This window comes from Semicossyphus pulcher, unplaced genomic scaffold (assembly GCF_022749685.1).
Source record: "Semicossyphus pulcher isolate SPU_LCO1_2020_fin unplaced genomic scaffold, fSemPul1.0.p SCAF_5, whole genome shotgun sequence".
Taxonomy (NCBI): domain Eukaryota; kingdom Metazoa; phylum Chordata; class Actinopteri; order Labriformes; family Labridae; genus Semicossyphus; species Semicossyphus pulcher.
The window spans coordinates 3587713-3598668 of record NW_027211726.1 but is presented as its reverse complement, the minus strand read 5'-3'; the positions used below and the strand labels follow the sequence as shown (position 1 = coordinate 3598668).

General features: G+C 37.7%; 1 pseudogene; it reads left to right on the top strand.

The window, feature by feature from the left end:
• Positions 1–1744: 1744 nt before the first annotated feature.
• On the top strand, positions 1745–10311 carry LOC138608972 (major histocompatibility complex class I-related gene protein-like; annotated as a pseudogene).
• Positions 10312–10956: the final 645 nt, after the last annotated feature.

Genomic DNA, 10956 nt, shown 5'->3' with positions numbered 1-10956 from the left:
AACTGATTCTTATCATAATATTCAATTACTTCAAGAAGAAACCAGATATTATCTTCTATGAATCGACCCTCCAGAAAACCAGTTTGATCAAAGTGTATTAAATGTTGAATAACCTTCTTTAATCTAAGAGCAATACATTGAGCTAATATACGAGCATCACAGCACAGAAGTGTCAGGGGTCTCCAATTCTTTAATTTCACAGGATCTTTTGCCTGGCCGTCTGCATCATGTTTTAGCATAAGAGAGATTAACCCTTCTCTCTGGGAGTTAGACTGCTGTCCCATTTCAAAGGAAAAGTTAAAACAGGCTAACAAAGCCTCCTTACTTTCCGGAAAGAAAGTTTTATAGACCTCCACAGGTATCCCATCTAATCCAGGAGACTTTCCATTGTGAAAAGAATGTATTGCATCATATAACTCACTTTCACCAATAAGACCCTCACATAATACACGTTGTTCATCTGTAAGTTTAGGATGAGGGCAGGATTTCATAACATCCAGCAAAGAGAGATTCACTGATCGGGTTTCTTCATCATTAAAAATATTAGCATAATAGTTTGTGATTGTTTTAAGAATATCATTTGTACTGGTAACTTCTGTTTCATTTTCAACCCAAATTTTATTCATGTGTTTCCTGGATATATTCCTTTTTTCAAGCTGCAGAAAGTATTTAGTGAATTTCTCACCATATTCCATGTAGCTTTAGTTCTACGTATTCTCCATTTGATTTTATGTTGATAACTCTTTTTGTTTGAGATCAAGTAACTGTTGATTGACCTTGGTGAAACTTGACTTCATGTTCTTTGACACGTAAAGCGGTTATGTGACAGGAAGCTTAAAGGAATGTTTTCCCAACATTTAATCGTCCTGATATTTTGATTAAATATACTTCCCTGTTTCACCAGTTGTCTGTGTCCCTTCGCCTCCATTTTATTTTTATTTATTTTTTATTTAGCCTTTACTTAAACAGGTAATGTCGTTGAGACACGGGGTCTCATTCTCAAGAGAGACCTGCTTGGACAGCAGCAACACACAGAGTGACAGACAGACAGTAATCATTACTCTAAATACTTTCCATTATCACTTTCACTGCACTTATCTTACACACCCAAAGGTCACAAGAAGATCAAACATTACCTTTAATCAAAACAAACTTTTAAAAGAGTTTAATTCTTTGTCTTCACCATAACATCTATCCTTTATCCATCAGTACACATATATGTTGATTTTACTCTTCTAATCAATCAGAACACATCGAGCAAAGCAGACATTTCTTACTGATGCATGTTGATTCAATAATAATTTAATCAATACTTTCACAGTACAAATAACATATGATACTATGGGGGAAAATATACTGAACATTTTTTTAATGACTTGCTAAAATTGGCCTTTATTCCACAAAACAGACTTTAAGCAGTTTTCGGGTGCACCTCTACTCTAAACACGACGGCAGCTCAAACAGATTACCTGGGGCCCTTCTGCCACCGTCAGTACGGTAAAAAGAAATAAACTGGTTATATTTGTTTGTAGGGAACATGGTTTATCAGCTTCAGTAGCTTTACACTAAAGGTTTTTAAATATATCTATTCGGTAGTTTTATACAGAAATCTGTAATTTATTTCGGGTCTGTAATCAGTATTTGATAAAACACTTGAATTGTCATTTAAAAAAAAACATAATGAAAGAAAAGTTTGTCTCAGTCAATAACAGACACGCCCCACAGCACGCTGCCAAGTATGAAAGGAAAGCGTGAAATCAGTCGACTGTCTCTCACTTATCCAAACTTAGCTACTTGTTGATTGTAAAATGACGTTTGTGAAAATCGTATTCGTGTTGCTCCTGTTCTGTGATGTTGCATCGACAGGTAAGATCACTTACTGATTATTAATTTATCTAACAGGGACAGTGCGCATTCAGGAACATTAACATTAATCTGGTTTCTGTGACAATGTTGATGATTTCTTGCTGTGGAGCGCGGAACACTGTGAATTTCGGTGTTGGAAAGAATAACTCAAAGAATAGACTTTTAAGCTAGAAATTGTTTCACTCTTGGAAAAGTTGAACTCTAGCAGAAGCTCCTCTGGGCGGAGAGATCGAGTTTGATCAAAAACTACTCGGAGGAAATAGTTGAAACCACTTGAAATGATGAAATTGAAAATGTAAACGTCATATTAAATTATAATGAAATATAATTCAAAATTGACACGGAGCAAAGAAAGGCAGTTAATTGAGTTTGTTGATTAAAGCCCCTGTTAATCAAAATCCACAAAATCCTTCTAACTGTGTAATTTAGGGTCTTATGTACATACTAGTAAGTATCTAAAAAGTTTTAGAAATCAGTTTAAATCCAAACTCGAGTTATTGCCATTCTTTCTTTGTTAACTTCCTTGACATTGGGGTTGAATTGGGCGTGGTTATGTTAGGATACTTATTATGTCATACATTTCCTTGAACCAATCAGCCGCAGTTGTCCCGCCCTCACAGGCGCAATAACACTTCTCAGCTCGGGATCAATCTTCCTCTCTGAGTCTGAGCTAACTCGTGTCCACATACCCTGAACGTCTCTGCACATACCTGTTGCAACTAGCTACCTAACGATCGCCTTTTTCCCCATCATGCCTGTGTGTGCCAGGAGTCACAGGACATCAATCACTCGCGAAGTCTTGGCAACCAAATAAACAACAGCGGGACCAGTTTACTTCTAACGGCAAAAGAGGGTCCACTCCGCATCGCTGACATCGGCATACATATGCACTTCTAATATGCAATGTCAACAATCTTTGTGCCCATATCAGCTGTGCGCTCAGTGTCAAACTTTCAGCTCCCTGGCGATCTCCCTCCAGCAAGCTGCACAATATTATACTGAAATGAGGAGATAAAAGTCTATCAAACTCCACTGAGCGGGGCCAGTAGTGGTGCAGAGAGCACAGGTGCAGGTGTGTTGGGGTGACTGAAGCAAAGTGATCAGATTAAAGTCATTTGTGAGTTAAAACTTAATGAGGTGAAGAAGAGAGAACAATGAAAGTGTGGAAGTAAGAAATAACCATGTAGAAAGAGGCTAAGTCTACATGTGATGTGCTTCTCACAAAGCCTGTTATTAATTAGATTCATTATTTTAATCACCTGACAGCAATAGTTTTGATATGATGTGCACATGCACACATACCTGGGTGGTACAACAAACCCTCTACCCTGCTGCTGAAAACAATTTCCTTTCCCATGCGCCATTGTTGTGTTGACAGTTGCCATGAGAACGCAGTCAGGTGGACGCCAGGTGTCAATCAGCACAGGATCTGCCACGCCTACACAGTCCTGAGAAATGTTCTGAACAGCCAAATGAGCCGATTTTCAACACGATTTTCTAGTGATTTATTTTCACTCAGATTTTTGTGGATACTTTATGACTCACTCAACTCTGATATCATATTTGCATTTTTGCTGTTTGAAGCCGAGTTTCCAGGGCCTTTAAAGTGCCCGCTTGGCCACAGCAGGTCATAGGAAAGTGTGATGAATGTCTGCTGTGGTTTTTTGTATACAATTATCATCAGTCAGACACCTGCAGATGACAAAATAATCTTTAAGAGCAAATCTCTGCTCTATTATTTTTCACCGTAGTTTGACAACCCAAAGGCTGAAAACTCTTTCTCTGTCTAACAGTCAAACACTCCCTGAAATTTTTCGTCACTGCATCTTCTGGAGTCCCAAACTTTCCCGAGTTTGTGGGTATCGGGATGGTTGATGAAGTGCAGTTTGGATCCTGTGACAGCAACATCAAGACAGCAGAACCAAAACATGACTGGATGAAAGAAGTATTCAAGGATGATCCAAAACAGTAGGAGAGGTATTCTCAGGAGTGTTTGAGGAACCAGCACTTCTTCAGAGCCAACATTGAGGACTTAATGCAACGCTTCAATCAAAGTGGAGGTACAGTACCTTTAACTTCACATTGAACTTTTGGTTTTAATGTGCAATTTTCTTTATAAAACTCAACTTTATAATCTGTCTGTAAAAACAACACAGGAGACTGACTGGACTGCACTTTACATGGATGATAAATGACCACAGTAGGTGCAAAGGCTCTGGACCTGAATCAGATGACTTACTGTGTTGGTCATTTAGTTTTTACCACTTGATCTGTATAAAATAGTATCAGTACAATGCATCAGCTTTTATTAATTCTATTTAAAGACTGTATTATTTACACTACTCTCATTTTAAAGCATTAGTAGTCTTGACCATAAAATATAATGGTTCTAAAACCTTAGTGGTTAGACAGCAGCTCCTGAGTAATACTCTGTCAGTCTGTCTAAGTCCTTGGTAAGTCACACTGTATGAGGGCAGAAGTGGTCTTTTTCTATCCTTGTTTGTTGTTCAGTTTCACAGCAATGCCCACATCAGGGTGGACTTTGTTAGAGGTCAGCCATCATACCTGTTATTCACCTTTCTGATGAGCTGGAGATCTGGTCATGCAGGTTGTAGATTAGTTTGAAGACAGGAATTGAATCTGATTCTTTTACAGTCTGCTCTGCACATCAGCTCACTACCTGAAGTATGCTAGCATTGCAACCCAGTACCTTGCTAATACCAAGGGCAGAGAGTGTGACTACCAACCCCCACAGCTGTGGCCTGTCCATATCCATGTGCATCCATGACACGTTCAGTGTCAGTCTTGTAATGCTCATCATCAAGACAGCTCTGGTTCCCTTCTGGATTTCCTTTCTGCATTGGCTCTGAGGTTTAGAGGATATGGGCTGTGTCAGGATCTCAGCAGTCTCTCTGTTGTTTAGCCGTCCGCACCGACCACATGATAATTAGCTGCATCATCCAATAACTGCGTTCTGTGGGTCAGTCTGTCTCTGTAGTTAAGATGTGATATCATCTGTTAATAGCCAACTTTGCTGGAGTGTCACTTTTCCTGTTGTCTCTGTCACTCTGTCAGGTGCCCACATTTTGCAAAGGATGAATGGCTGTGAGTGGGATGACGAGACTGGAGAGATTGTTGGTTTTAACCAGTATGGTTATGATGGAGAGGACTTCATCGCATTGGACCTGCAGACACTGACATGGACTGCTCCAAAACCACAGGCTTTCAGCACCAAACTCAGATGGGATGCTGACAAAGATAGATTAGAATATAATAAATACTACTACACCTCCCAGTTGCCCAGCATGCTGAAGATGTACGTGCACTATGGGAGGACGTTTCTGCAGAGAACAGGTAGAATTAAGGACCCAATGTACTGTTGCATTTTCTGTTTGTAATGCAGCATGCCAATGAAAATGAAAGTGTAGGATATACAAATTCTCCATCCTTGAGTCTCAGTATAGACTCTTCTGTTTCCCTCTGCCTCCCTACAGAGCTTCCTTCAGTGTCTCTCCTCCAGAAGACTGCCTCTTCTCCAGTCAGCTGCCACGCTACAGGTTTCTACCCTGACAGAGCCGTGCTGTTCTGGAGGAAAGATGGAGAGGAGCTTTATGAAAATGTTGAATACGGAGAGATCCTCCCCAACCACGACGGATCCTTCCAGACTAGTGTTGAACTGAACATTTCATCAGTGAACACTGAAGACTGGGGGAGGTACGAATGTGTGTTTCAGCTCTCTGGTGTGAAGGAGGACAATGTCACCAAACTGGACAAAGCAGCGATCAGAAGCAATGAAGGTAAGGCTGGTCTCAGTGTAACCATTGACTGTATGAAAGAGGTGGACAAAGCCTCTGGGACATCACTGATTAGTTTTTAAACCCTTCTTTAGCTTCTGTAGAAGCCTTAAGTTTGGCATTTTGGCCGTAGCCATTTTGTTTTGGGGTTTTTTTAGCCAGAAGGGACCATATTTTGAGAACCGGGTGGTTACAGGATTCCTACCTCTCTATCCTGGATGATAGGCATCTAACTTGTCAACTACAGGTTGCAAAGCCCAAATAAATGTCCTGCTTCAGGGTGTATTTGACTGTAAATGGGACCATAATTTGCTAAATGAACATCATGCTGTGTTGAAGAAGACTTGAAACCAGAGATTGAGACCATAAACTCATTAGGAAAATGTTTACTGAGGGAATAAATCCAGAGAGAAGGAGGACCATTTTCCAGTGTGGCGCATGTGAACACCAGATCGTAATGGATCACACCCCATGTAAACAGTTGACCTGTAATCTCCAATCAGAATGATTTCAATCAGAATGACTAAAAAGTGTGCATTTAAACCCAACCACACTGTAGGGTATAGCATCCACTTTCACTGTGTTATTTAATTGCTTTATATGAAGTGTAGTATCCTCTGATTGATGGGTGTTTTTTAGCCTGTCCTTTCACAATTCACCATTTTTTCACATTCATTGGAAAATTGTGGACTTCCTGTTTGGTTTTAGGTTTGGGTGCAAGAGGCTTTTTTGTAGGTCTTGACATGCGAAATCTTCAGACCACATTTCGCACATGAGAGTGAAAGTAACCTCAATGGGGACCCCTTATTGAAATTTCCAGGTGGCACTATTGAGCCACTTTGCCGCGCCCGTGTTTGAGACCCATAAAATATCACATTTATCGCCACTTCTGATGTGCCTGCACAGTTTCATGAGTTTTTGAGCATGGTAACCCCCTCCAAAATGGGATTTAAGTGGATTGTGAAGAATAATAACAATCCTAACAAACACAATAGGGTCCTCGCACCCGTTGGTGCTCGGGCCCTAATCAAAGGAAATTAAAAGAATAAGTTCCAGGACTTACACGATGGAAACCCTTTCAGACTTGTTAGACCAGTCAGGCTTGTTAGGTTGAAACACTGTGAATGAACTCTAATGGTTTGTTTTGATTGCAGGCTCTCCCTCAGGGTTTCCCGCTGGTCTTGTTCCTGGAGTCATCGTTGGACTGCTGCTCCTTCTGCCTGTCTGCATTGTTGGACTCTTCATCTGGAGAAGAAACAATAATGGTGAGGAACACATTCTTTATATCTCCTGATGAATTTAGAATAAATACCTGTGATAGTCTTGTCTTGCATATTTTGCATTGTATTTCTGTTAAGTAGTCAATTAACTGGATAAGTGATTGTGAAGCCCACTGAACAGATTTTCCATTTTTGTTGTTTCATAAATTCTGAATGTTGATCAAATGTAACATGTGGTGGTATTTTTCATTTGTATTTCAGGGTTCCAGCCGGCGAACAGGAAGTAATATCCAGTTCACCATAAAGCTTTAATGTTCTGCGTCATGCGGACACCAATATTAGTAAGATTTATTCACTGTTTGTCTTGACAGGAGAACAGTGACAATTTGAAGAGGAAGCTGAACTCCACCGAGTGAGGAGTCAATAAAATCACAGCAATTTCTTAGAATTCTTAGGCTTAGACTTTCTGTTAGGACAAAGAAATCGCAGAGCAAGCCCTATTATTTGTTCAAGACAACTTTTGGACTGACTTCATTATCTAAACTTTGCCAAGCACGACAAAGATATTCAAACATGTTTTGATCATCTTGAAAGCCCCAAATAACATGAAATGGGGATAAAGGTAGAAGGATTGCCTGCTCAGCCAGCCAGTCTGCCACCTGCTGCCAGAAAGATGCAAAATAATTGTAACTGAAAAGCCCATAAATAGGTAGAACACGATGATTGACAGACAAAATGTCTTCAACCAGGGAAGAGGAGTGTCGAACACATCTTTCCAGTGTGTTTGAAAATGATGGGGATGAGAAATTATATTCTCAGAGGATATAAAATGATGATACATGGCAGTGTTTATTTTCCACTTCACCAGCCATTTGTAATTGTTAATGCACGGGCGGCAGACATGTAAATGAAGTTGTGATTTTTTAATCATATTTCTCCATGATGAAGGTAATAACAACAATGAACTATAACTGGAATGGAGTATGCAAAGAAGCTGATGTTAACAAAGCTTATGAGTTATTTTTACATATATTTACATCTTTATATGACAAAAATTGTCCATTACTGCAGTTTAAGAAGAAGAAGTACTCAGACAAGCCGTGGATATCAAAGGGACTGCAAAATGCATGTAGAAAAAAAAAAAACTCTATATAGGCAATTTATGAAATACAGAACATTAGGGGCAGAGCAAAAATACAAGAAATATAAAAATAAGTTGATTAATATTATAAGGACATGTAAGAAGGATTATTATTCCAAATTACTAGAAAATAATAAAAATAATTCAAAAGGAATTTGGAATATATTAAAAAGTATTATCAGTAAAAGGCAAACCAAGCCAACTTATCCAGAATATTTTTTTGATAACATGACAATTAAAGATATGAATGACATGGTTGACGGATTCAACAATTTCTTTGTAAATGTGGGACCAAAACTAGCAAAGGAAATAAATTATACGGGAAAGAGATCTGCTGATGAGGACTGCGAAGAGAGAAACCCATATTCAATTATTTTGGGAACTGTAGAAAAAAAGGAAATGATTGATATTGTAAATAAGTGTAAGAATAAAACGTCCACAGATGGGAATGATATTGATATGACTCTGGTAAAGAAACCGATAGATGGAATTGTTGATCCACTAACACATATATGTAATTTATCATTTAAAACATTTATATTCCCAGATAAAATGAAAGTTGCCAAAGTCATCCCATTATATAAAGCTGATGACAAACATCTTTACACCAACTATAGACCGGTTTCCTTACTTCCTCAGTTCTCAAAATTACTAGAAAAGCTCTTTGCGTCAAGACTGGACAATTTTATTGAAAAGAATAACTTGATAATGGACAGTCAGTATGGTTTTAGAGCACACAGATCGACTTCTATGGCTTTAATGGAATTAGTGGAGGAATTAACAGGATGTATAGAAAATAAAAAGTATGTCGTCGGAATATTCATAGATTTAAAAAAAGCATTTGACACAATCGACCACGAGATATTGCTTAAAAAGATGGCTAGGTATGGTGTGAGAGGAGTGGCTTTAGATTGGCTGAAAAGTTATTCAGAAAATAGGAGGCAATTTGTACAGATGGGTCATCACATGTCAAAGTGCTTAAACATTACCTGGGGTGTCCCACAGGGGTCAGTCCTGGGCCCTAAATTATTTATAATGTACATCAATGATATTTGTAAAGTATCAAATGTATTGAAATGTGTTGTTTTTGCAGACGACACAAATGTTTGTTGTTCTGGGGAGGACTTGCAGCAGCTCTTGGAGGTGGTTGAGAAAGAAATGAGCAAACTGAAATGTTGGTTCGGTATAAATAAATTATCTTTAAACTTGAGTAAAACCAAATTTATGGTATTTGGAAATGGTAAAATAAATGCAAATATCGAAGTGAAAATTGAGAATGCGGTAATAGAAAGAGTGTATGAAAACAAGTTTTTAGGGGTTATAATAGACCACAAGCTCTGCTGGAAGCCTCATATAAAATGTCTGTGTACCAAGATTTCAAGAAGCATTGGAATCTTGGGTAAAGCAAAACACATTTTGAATCAGGTAATACTTCACACACTGTATTGCACACTTATATTACCATATCTTCTCTATTGTGTGGAAGTATGGGGTAATACTTACAAGACCACCCTACAAAAGATATGTATACTGCAAAAAGAGCAATAAGGACAGTTAATCATGCTGGGTATCGTGAGCACACGAATCAACTATTTTTATTGTCACAAACCTTGAAATTGATGGATTTAGTAAAATTTAGAACAGCACAGCTTATGTATAAAGCAAGTCACAAAGTACTACCAGGTAACATTCAAAAAATGTTTATGGAGAGAGAGGGAGGATATAACTTAAGAGGAACACTTAATTTAAAGCAGCCTTATGTACGCACTACTCTTAAAAGCTTCTGTGTTTCAGTTTATGGGGTAACCCTGTGGAATAGTTTGGAGGAAGAAATCAAAAGAAGTAAGACCATTGTACAGTTCAAGAAGAGATATAAAGAAAAACTCATTAATGAGTACAAAATGAAGGAGCTCTATAATTATAATTATAATTAGATAATGAATAGATTTTTATTGTTAAGCATAGTTTATTTTAATTTTTTTTGTGATTTTATTACTATTGTGTATGTATATAAATGGATATGTGTATGTATATGTGTATGTGTATGTATATATATATATTTATTTTTCATGTTATTTTAGATTGATAAAAGTTTTTTTATGAATGATATTGTAAGGAAGGGGCAGGATTAAATAAGCATCTGCTTCTTTCTGCTCCTTCTCGAACCCTTTTGTTGTGTTTTCTTTTGTTTATATTGACTGTAAGATTTGACAGTTTATGTTTGTGTTTTCTTTTTATTATGTAATTTCATGTGGTTGATTGTTCGAGATAAATAAACTCAACTCAACAATAATAATAATGTATTTTATTTATATAGTGCTTTAAAAGGTACTCAAAGGCACTTTACATGAAAGAAAGAACAGAAGCAACAATAGCAAATACATTAAAAACAAAAACAATCAAAGTATTGGTGCAAGGTATTGCAGACAATAGCTAGGCATAGCAATGACTTGTAACTACCTCCCCATATTTTAACATCAACGAAACAAACGAAAGAAAATCTCCTTTGACATTTAATATGTCATTCACAAAATAGATCTGTTTATTTGAAAGAAAGAGGCACAAAAAAGGTGAGTCAATTTTTCATTGAGCGGGCAGATAGTTGAAAAAAGGGAAAACATTTTCCTGTGAATGAATCACTTCAGGAAAGAAATAATTTGGATGAAAACCAGGGGGGATTATTATACCATCTCTGTACACATGACGCTTTCAGACTGCGATCCAGAGCCCAAAGATTTATTAAACCAAGGCCACCATTCTCACATGTATTATACAAAGAGCTACGTTTAATTGTTTCTGGTTTACCGTCCCAAATAAATCTAAAGAGTTTCTTTTCATAGGTTTTAAAGAAGGTAACATCCTGAGAGGGCAAAGACAATAGATAATATGTAAACTAAGAAACTATTAAGGAATTGATTATTGCAACTTTACCATT